Raw genomic sequence first — 10,934 nt, forward strand, 5'->3', positions numbered from 1 at the left:
CAGAACCGCTGTGAAATAATCAATTCATCCACTTTGTTCAAAATGGATTGTGTTTAAATATATTTTTCAACTAGAAAATGTTTCTTCCTATCGTTTCAAGATGTTTTCCTCGCGTTTTATATATGTACTGATGAATTTTTAACAAAAAAGTGTTTGCTCGCGTTCACGTTCACGGGAACTCTAAACCTACCTTTACCCAACACATGTAGTCCTGACACTCACTAAACCATTTGTCGACGCATTTCCTGTTTGTGCCACAAATAATTACTATTGTAATATAAAATATTCATCAGACACAGTTTTCGTTCAATATGTTTTGGCAATTTCAAAAAACCTCTTATTTCATCACATAAAATATATATTCGATACGTTAAAGTAAATTTTCATTCATAATTTTGATTCTGAAAGCATGTTTATTCCATCTAGAAATCCATAATACAATAATACAAAAGCAAAAGTAGCAGGTTTTCCATTTTCATAGGCTTTGTTTTTAGATTTTCCAAAATAATACTCGGAACATGACAGTTCAGTATAGTTGTATTGGTGAACCCCAGTGCGAACCCGTGAAACATCTCAGTGCGAAACTAAGGGTGCTCATACACTGTTTGACCGAAGCCAAATATTTGACTCTTTTTGACAGATAAATTTTGTGCAACATGTACTGATCAAATATATTCTACACAAAACACGACAAGCAAATATTAAATTATTGGATGCCTAAAATATTTTTTCAGTCTGTTCTTCGAACCTGTCGGTATATGGTTAGGTTACCTTGAATATTTCAGTTGATTTTTTCCTTGTTCGGTGTTTGATATTGTTTACTGCTGTTGGAAATTTAAGAGTGGCAAACAAAATAGTGTTTGTACAAATATCAAATCAAACCTTATCTGTCAAAAAATATCAAATATTTGACCTCCGGGCAAACAGTGTACGGCTACCTTAACAGCTTTTGGGCTGAACCCTAGGTATTGCGGACTGAATCAAAAAGGCTGTCAAAAAGATCCAATTGAAATGTCAAAAGAGATCCAACGATTAGGAGTGTTATTTTTCTCATGATTTCTTATGATCAACACTATAAAAAAGGTATTGTTATTAAAGGCAAAAATAATGAAACATATAAAATGAACGAACTTAATTTTTCCGTCAATTGTTTAATTGGCAATTGCATCTCTTAAAGAGAATCTCATATTGCAAGGTATCAGAACCTGACCGATCATCAACAAACTACGAATAAAGCCGGGTTCAGACGGTGCGAGTAAGCATACGAGTCGGTCTAGTCAGTTACTGCAGTGCAGCTACTCACACCGTGTGAACACATCATGCCAGTTATTGTCATGTGTGATCCGGCGTGCGAGCTACTTCAAAGTTTTTTGAATTTACTCGCACTTGCATGCTTCACAACGTCAAAAACAGAATTTAGCGTTCGAATCAGTGATGCCAAATGTAATGAAATGTCTCTATTTTTAAGATATTTGAAAATATGTGAAGATATTTATAGACTTGAAAATTATTGGAAAAACAAATAAAACCCTCATAGTTTCTAAACGAAATAATTGTTATTTCGTTTTGCACGCTGGCGGGGCACGCTTTCTTTTTGAGATAGTTTTCTTGAGAATCTCTAATATAGAATCATTATCAGATCACAACTTACAAAAAAAAGTATTGTTCTAAGAAACAGAATACATATTCGATTTAAAAAAGTACATTTTCATTCATTATTAAAATTTTTGAAGCGTATTTATTGCACCTGCAAATCGACTATCATTTTCATTTCACAAAATAAATAAAATTAAAAAAAAAAATCTTTTAGACTACCATTTATAACATCACATCCTTTCGGAATTATCTGAGCTATGGATGTTTTCGAGATTCTAAAAAATATCGACAACAATCCCAACGATATTCCAAAACAAAGGCACATCAATGTCATTTCTAATTTAACTCTTGCAGGTACAGCATCCCTCATGACTGTATCTTGGCGTTGTATTCGTGGAGCAATTAAATCCAACAGTTTTTTCACTTGTTCAGGTGTTATTATCAACACTGCTCTGTAATCTCGGGGATCCTCATCGTAGAGTTCCTTCAATATTGTATTTGTTGCTCCTTTTCTTTGCATCTAATTCCTGGCCCGAATCCTTTTCTCTTTCTGCTTTTTCGGATAGTACCTTCAGTTCAAAGAAATTCAGCACAAAGTATGTATTTTTAAACACGATCAGCGTTTGTTTTGCTATAAAATTGTGTGATGATACATTCAACTGAAAACCTAAGATGAAAACTGCCAATAAAGAAGTCGATTTTGGACCAATCATTTGACAAATTCGGACCTGATTGCTGTTTCTGACTATTTGATGGACATTTGAAAAGTCGCCTGGCATCCCTGGTAAACCCGTGCCGTAGTATCTAGTTTCTCGCCAGCAGCTCACACTGTGTGAACGGACAAGGCGAGTCAACCAATTGTCAAGCGAGTCCACCGGGTCAGTAGCTGCTCATTGTCAAGTCAGCTACTAGCAACGTATAAATGGGCCTTAACGCTTAGTTCACTCCAAGATTTTAACGTGGGAGCGAAATTCGACATTGGCGAATTTTGATATGTACATACATAGCAAAAGTGAAATGTTTTGGGGACTATTTTTTCTAACGTCGGTGAAAACAGTTTTGCTAGTGAAGCTGGCCGAATGAAATCCGCGTAATTATGATCCGCTAGTACTGGTTATGAATACAGTCGAATTTCACTCGTTGCACTAAGCTCTTAGCCCAATTTGTGAAAGACTTTCACTCGTTGGGCTGAACTGTCAAAGTCGAAAATCGATCGAGGGTCACACCGATTGTTTGTTGTTATGGGAAACGCAGAAAAGTTTTCACACCACTGACATTTATTTCATTCGTGGTTGAGTTTCGTTCTAGGTTGGATTAATTGGTAAGTTCTTAATGAAGTTTGATATTAAAATTAGCGTAGATTTAATATACGTTCATTTCGATCGCCAGGCTCAAAATGGATGGTTTGCAAGGATCCAGTACGAACGTTAACCGGAAACGGAGGAGCAATTTCCTGACGCTGGTGGAGAAGGTTCGCATAATTGAAGATTTTGAAGCAGGAGGTGGTACGCATGACTTTCTTGGGAAGAAGTACGGCGTAGGATCTTCTACGGTCACGAGAATAATCCAAAAGAAAGAAGCAATTCGTGAGGCGGTGGACAAGTTCAAGGAATATGGTGTAAATAATCGAAAAACATTGAAAGAGCAGACGTTCCCTTTGCTGGAAGAAGCTCTTTAAATCTGGATTTTACAGCAGCGGCAGTCCAACATTTTGTTGACAGTGGATATTCTTAAAGCAAAGGCGGAGCTGCTGTTTAAGATGTTCCAGGACCGGGGGCTCTATGTGGTGCACGGTTTTTCTGCTTCGGATGGCTGGATGCATCGTTTTAAGCAGCGGTTTGGATTGCGCGTGAAAGCCGTAACAGGAGAAAAGGCATCGGTAAACGTTGAAGCGTACCTAAATTTCAAGAAGGTTCTACAGAAGAAGATTCAGGAAATGCAGCTATCACTATCCCAAGTCTTTAATGCAGATGAATCTGCCTTGTTCATCAAGCTCCTAGCCACACGCTCTGTCGTTACCTGTGATGAGACCGTGGCAAGGGGACGGAAGCAAAACAAGACAAGGTATACGTTTATGCCTTGCTCCAACATAGATGGTTCCCTAAAGCTTCCGTTGTATTTCATTTGCACTGCTGCAAAACCACGAGGAATCAACATCGAAGAACTTCCCGTTTCATATAATCATTCCAAAAAGGCTTGGATGACCAGACTGTTGTTCCGTCAATGGTTCCACGAAGAGTTTGTCCCCGCTGTTCGAAAATTTTCGGCCGAGAGAGGATTGGAGCCAAAGGCATTGCTGGTTCTTGATAATTGCACCAGTCATTATGACGTTGACGAATCTCTACAGAGTGACGATGGACTGATTCAAGTGATCTACCTCCCACCAAATGTAACTGCTGAATGCCAGCCGATGCCAGCAAGCGGTCATCAATGCAATCAAGCGAAAGTATAAAAGAAAACTGATGCTCGCATTAATTCTGGAAAACGAACACTTAAGGTAAATTTCCAAATATTAAACATTAAATTTTTGTAATTAATTCCAAATATAAACACAAAACTATGCGCACGATAGTTTTTCGTCTGTGCTTTTTCAAAATTTAAATTCAAATTCTAATTGAGGTTTTATTTATGTACTTTCCTCTTTAGTTTCGAAGAACGATTGAAGAAGATTAATCTTCAACAGTGTATTTCGTGGTTGGCAACCTCTTGGGAGGAGATATCTGACAAAACTATACGTAATTCGTGGAAGAAATTGATCGATGGTTTGCCGGAGGATGCTGTTAATGTAGACTCGAAAGCGGCCGATGATGACTTCAAAGCGCTTGTGTCCAGGATTGACAGTTTGGCAGGAACAAAAACATCTGAGCAAGATATTGATCTGTGGATCAAAAATAAGGTGTATGATGCTGATCATAATCCAGATTGGGTAACCAGTGAAGTGTTCTCTGATGACGAGATTTTGTCATCAGTTCTCAAGAAAGATCAACCTGAAATGCAAGAAGAATGGTTGGTAGACACAGAAGATGGAAGTAATTCGTTTGATACTTCCATTACCAGTACCGGAGATCCTGATTTTGGCGATGCAATCAAGTCAATTGATTGCCTAGTTCGCTATATGAAGCATGATGTTGCAGAAGTATGCCGTTTGAACGCGCTACGTTCGAAAATCACTGAAGTTGAATGGCTAAAACGAGCATGTTGAAGAACTCTACCATTTTGTTGAAAATGAATTTACGTGGTTTGTTTAATTTTGTTTGAAACGTTTAAAATAAATATTGTTTTTGTTGAATAATATTCGATTCGATTTAAAATTTATTTTAAACCTAAAAACACCATCCACGAGCCCCTCGAAAAAAATTTTACGTTGTCAGAATTGTCGTTTGTCTTCGATTTAGTTGGGCTATAGCCCAACGAACGGGAGCCCAACTAAATCGAAGCCCAACTAAAGATAGCCCAACGAGTGAAATTCAACTGTATAACGGAAAAGCAATCTGCTCTTCGAGGTTTCTTTTCCGGTTGAAATGTAACGATGTATCTCTATCAAAATTGTACAGTCGCAAGCGCACTGAAGAGAGAACAGATGCATGCGATGCAATCCCTCGACGCCAGACCCTAAAGTGCAATCCACAGCTCTCCTGCAAAAAGAATCGAACATGCTCCGCCAACGGATTGGATGATAGTTTTTGCTGTACAAGGACAGCACACCAGTTCAATTTAAGACAGCAGAATGTACGCAACAGCAGCAAATTTGAAGCAGAATTTAAGAAAAAAATTAAATGCTTGTATAATTTATAACTCTGTATAATTTCATGTATATTTCTATAGTATTGAGTAAAATACAATGTACATAATTAGAGTTTAAGCGTGTTTTGTGTTTTGTCTCCGATGAAACGAGTCCCTCAATCTGCCACAGTGTTGTGAAGTTCCATGCGAATGGAAAATCCCCGCTACATCACTGCAATGAAGGCAGTCTGCATCGCATAAAGGCTGCTTTGGTATCGCACAGCGAGATTAAGTAGCAATCTTTACAGTCCACTGCATTAAGACGCTATAAAAAAAATACTGAAAATGTGTATGAAAGGTTTGCTATTTACACTTTTGGTTTTCAATAATTCAAACATCGTACTTACTCCACAGATACGCGAACCCTTATTCGGAACTACCCAGCAAACATTAAATCGTATAATTTTGCACGTGCCAAGTCTTACAAGAAATCCGAATAAATCAGAATCGCGTATAATATCAATCAAAGTATGTATCGTGTATATTTGAAATCGCATAAAATGTAAAAATTCGATTTTATATATCATTATCAATTTAAGTCGCAATTCGGTATAATAAGCATCAATTTTATGATGTATATTGTCGTAAAATATATTTAATCCGCATCATATGCGTATATTACGCTGATGCAGTTTATGTGTCGTATAAGCGTATAATTTAAATCGATTCAGTACTGTAGTAAATCGTGTTGCATGCTGAAGAAAATCATGAAACAGTAATCATATTAAATCCTAATAAAGAACATATTACATCGTATTGAAATGTCAATGAAACGCTGATGCACTCGAAAGTTTTAACCGCTGTTGAATTAAATTTCAGATAGCCGCGCGAAATAGCTGGTGGATGATAATCCAGACGACTGGAGTTCGAACCCACATCGGAGCAGTTTCCACCAAACATCAATCTTCGTCATTTTAAACATTCATATTCCACTCCCAACACGAGTCAATCAAACAATTATTATTGCTACAAACATAAATACTCATATATAAAAATGACGATTCGTGAGGCTATAATAAACATTTCACGAAAATATTTTGCGCCATTTGTTTTTTTTTTAACATGTCTGTAACCAATCGTATGTGAGTATGGCAAAAGTCGTATTTGGTGCTTTGACAATTCATGAATATATTCATATTAGATCGCAATTCAATTTCAACATAATCGCTATTATAGCCGGTCAAAGTTGCATATTTATCCAAACAAATTCGGTAAGCATTTGCCATGTATGTATATGGCCTCCGCTTTTGCATGCATATGCCAGTTAGGCGCATTATATGCCAACCAAATTTTAGTGCATATGATGTTATATATACGCTTGTTTTGCGATTTAATGTTTGCTGGGTAGTTTGTCGTCTCCGCAAAAATGCGTCTGTAAATACGTAAATACGAATACGATAAAAGCTAACGCGAACATTTTCACTCGTATTCGGGCAGCCTGAGCAACGCATTTTTAATGTCCACTTTCCCTGATATAATATTTCTCCGAATGAAATAAAAACAAACGAAGTCACAGTCACGTAAATGTTTACTCCTGCGATTTGAAAACATTCGATTAAAAGTTCAACGAAGAGTTGCCAGATGATTTTAAAAAAAAGTCTGTAAAAATATGTGAAAGTCTGTTAAAAAAGTGGAAATGTCTGTAAAAGTGTGAGGATCTGTAGAAATCTCTTTTAACGTTAATTTTTCCAGATTCATTGATACTGTACATCGCGATGCACGTGAGATTGTCTTTTGTATGTAATTGTATATTTTGTATATGTACATCTTTTATATATATGTACAGCCATTCCATGCCAAACCGATATAGTGGTTCTCAGATTTCGATGAAAAGTGGTAGTTTTGTTCTTTATCGTAAAACATTAGACCCTTTTTTTTCGTTAGGGTGATCATTTCCATTTTAGGGTGGTCCGAAAAATCATTTTTCCCCAGTTTTTCCCAAAACTGACTGACAAAAATTCATAAATTTTGAATCACTGAACCGATTTAGATTATCGACATATCTAATTAAAGCCAATGAGCTAGCTTTTCATTAAAATATAATATATTGAAATTGCAAAGAAAAAAAGGATTTTGTTTTCGTAATTATCGATTGTAGTTTTTTTTATGGCTTTGGACTAGAGGGCGCTATATATTTTTTATACTTTTCTTGAAGGCTGCGGATGTTATACATAACATATCTCGATTTCAGAGATGCTATTTTTTTTCGTTTTGAGATATGATTTTTTAAAGTTAACCGGTGGTCCGAAAAATCATTTTTCCCCTTGAGAACCACTTTATTGGCATGAAATGGCTATGTATACAGTAGTTTACATTTAATGCGACATTCAGCAAATTGGACAGACCTGTTATGCGACACGTTTAATTGGACATTTTTACCTCTAATTGGACATTTTGGTAAACATCAAGTTCGGGGCCTAAATTATGGTCCCACATTGAAAGTCCCTATCAGGCGTCGACACTGTATCACTCTCATCGCCAATGTCTAATTACAAGTCAAAATTGCCTCCAATGCGACACTGAGTGGTGCCTCGGCATGTCGCATTAAATGTGAACAACTGTATATACATATACTAGCTAACCCGGCGAACTTCGTCCCGGGTCAGCTAGTATATGTAGTATATGTCATATCATTATTGATATAAATTCTATAGAACGAATTTCTAAACTTTTTCTCATCATAACATTGTTCTGTGAACAGAATACCACAAATACAATAAAATGAAGACAGCTCAAAAGGGACCTTTCCTTCATCGGATTTTGGGATAAGCAACACATTTAGCCTTCCATTTTTATTTATATAGATAGTTAAAAGATATAGGAATGTGTTGTTTTGCCTGAAAATCCATTTCCACTTTCGAACAAAGATCAACTTCGCTAGCGCAAATATTGAATGGACTAAAAACTTATCATCTTATCATGATGTAATTTTCGGTCATATGGAAATTCATTTTTCCGAATTTTCCGACATTCCTTCTGAGTTTTCCGGAAACTTTCGATTTTGCTCTCCATTATATTGATCTACGGGAAGAGACGAATACAACAAAATAAAGAAGGCTAAAACCGGATCATCCCTTCTTCGAGGCCCGCTTACGAACAGATTTGGTCTTCCATTTCCATTTATATAGATATATATAGGCTAACAGTGCGAGGTTGAAGGGATGCTCATGGACTGGAATAAAACGGTCTCCGTTTTCGCTCGGATGTGGTCAATCTTAATATTACTCAAAGATGTTCAATTAACCCTTTCATAACGGCAGTGTGCTCCGCCGAAGTGCTATCCCTGTACGGAGTACTGCGCCGAAAAGTATGCACATCGCGCTGGTGTGATCGAAGAGCAGTATGAATTTCATGTCGTCTAAAGACGACGCTCGTACACACAGCTCGTCGCGCGGATGTCGTCTATAGACGACGCTCGTAACGAAAGGGTTAAGGCTTTGAGAATCAACTCGTTGTCGTTTGCTCAAAAGATACCCCTCTAGGAGAGTCATTTTCAAGGTCAAGGAAAATAACGACGCACATGTTGCACCGTACGTTTGCTAAAAATGATTCGCTTGGCGGCGGCAGCGCTAATTCGGTTTACTTGGTTTATCGTCGTCTGTTCTTGATATTCTCGGGAAATTACAATCTGTTAAGTTTTACCAATCTCATCGATAGTTCTCATAAGTTCTCGACTCTGTTCCCTCACTGTCATGAAATTTTGAAGTATAGTATAAATACATTTAATGCAATTTTTCATTCATCGTGAAGAATCGTATTGTCTGTTTCGTCTGCAATGATTTCAGGGCAAAAGTACTTATGAAATCATGAAAAACGCTGATGTATACAATTTATTGTTTATTGTATACCAAACAAAACACCAACAGAATGTAAAAGATACTGAAGTACTGTCGTCGGCCACTGAGCGATACTATGCTCACGACATCACTGCAATGCGACCTATTTTGCGCACGTAATCACTGTGGTGACACCGGCAGTTAGGCGCTAGTTTGCGCACATAACCACTGTGGTTACGCCGGAAGACAAAGTGTTAATAAATTACTCAAAAAATAGGTCTAACGTCATGTGTATTGATATAAACTAAATATAAAAACTTTTTATGAAAAATGTAATATGATGAGTCAAATATCTTTGATGTGATAAATAGAACCTCTAATTTTTCAAAAACCTGTGAAATATTGTTGTATCCAAAAAGTCTGCAACAAAAATAAAAAGTATTTTACAGATATGTCTGTAAATTTACAAACATATCTGTTAATCTGGCATCTCTGGTGGTCTGAGAATTTATTGCAAGAAATCGCTTGAAAAAATCCATTAACTTGCTTGAAAATGAAGTGGATTGAGTCCGCACCACTTAGATTGAACCTAGTGCGAAACTAGGTTGAAACTGAGTTAATAAAAAAACGTTTTGACAGCAGTTAGTGTGGCACTGGGGTTGAAACTGAGTAAAAACGAATTCGCTATGTGACTAGGGGACAGATTGAAAGTGAGGACAGCAGCCGGGTGCTATGATTGATGCTATGATCGTTAGCAAAATCTCAAGTAGAACTGTCAGTGGGATGCCCAATTCATGTGAAAACAAAGGGAAAATGTCAATAGGATACTCGATATGTTGGCTCCTGTCAGTTCAATAGGGGTTCCCTAAAGACGTCACCCGGGTCAGGGGTCAGTTAAGTGGTGATATTATTTGTGAATATAACATTGGACCTGATCACGAACGTCACTTCACGGTGAAAACGAAATGAAGTCCATACAAATTGCATACAATTCATTTCGTTTTCACCGTGAAGTGACGTTCGTGATCAGGCCCAATGAATATCCTTATGCATATAATTAAAGTTGTTTATAGTATTCTGTGGAATGTCAAGGACTAGAAAACCTCTACAAATTGGCGTGGTCGGTACGATATTAAGGTTAGTTAACTTTGCTACGGATGAAAATTTGCGGCAATGCAAAATGGCCGTTGGGTGATGAATTAATTGAGGTTAGATCAGGAATGTTAAAAACATCAAAATGTGATATGATGTGGGACCGGTTGACGACTGCGACGCCTGAAAAAAAAAATTGTGAGTTCTGAGGTTTCTGAAATAAATGGGTGGGTCATATCTATGATATTACCGCAAGGTTTATGTGGGCCTACCTTTGTCTCAGTATGCATATGTATTGTATTGAAATACATTTCGGAGAGAACAAAAATATCTCCGACTTGCATGAATTGGCAAAGCAGATTCAGATTGTCTGACGAATTTATGAAATTACAACGAGATTAAGTTTGATGAACAACATTGCTTTATTGAGGATAATGTGTATGTAGATGTGTTCCAGAATTATTAATGTAGGAATACGTTTCAGGGTGTAAAATTACTCAATAGAAAATTTTTGAGTCCACAGTCAAAATGAAAACACTTTATGTGTAATTTGTTCGTCTGATTCAATGTAGAATCAACTTCAATGATGGGACTATGATAAATATATCAATAAACGTACTAAATATCATAAAAATTAGTAAGAATTCAACATATATTCTACTGCTGATATGCTTTCTTCAATTGTTG

At 36.8% G+C, this 10,934-nt stretch overlaps 1 long non-coding RNA gene across 1 annotated transcript; it reads left to right on the plus strand.

Annotated features, from left to right (window-relative positions):
• The first annotated feature begins 5,562 nt into the window (after nucleotides 1-5,562).
• On the plus strand, nucleotides 5,563-6,325 carry LOC129776317 (uncharacterized). The gene is made up of 3 exons (XR_008743087.1): nucleotides 5,563-5,677; nucleotides 5,734-5,847; nucleotides 6,199-6,325. It is a non-coding gene; the product is annotated as an uncharacterized LOC129776317 (long non-coding RNA).
• The last annotated feature ends 4,609 nt before the right edge of the window (nucleotides 6,326-10,934 follow it).

The sequence above is a fragment of the Toxorhynchites rutilus genome, chromosome 3 (assembly GCF_029784135.1).
Source record: "Toxorhynchites rutilus septentrionalis strain SRP chromosome 3, ASM2978413v1, whole genome shotgun sequence".
Classification (NCBI taxonomy): Eukaryota; Metazoa; Arthropoda; class Insecta; order Diptera; family Culicidae; genus Toxorhynchites; species Toxorhynchites rutilus.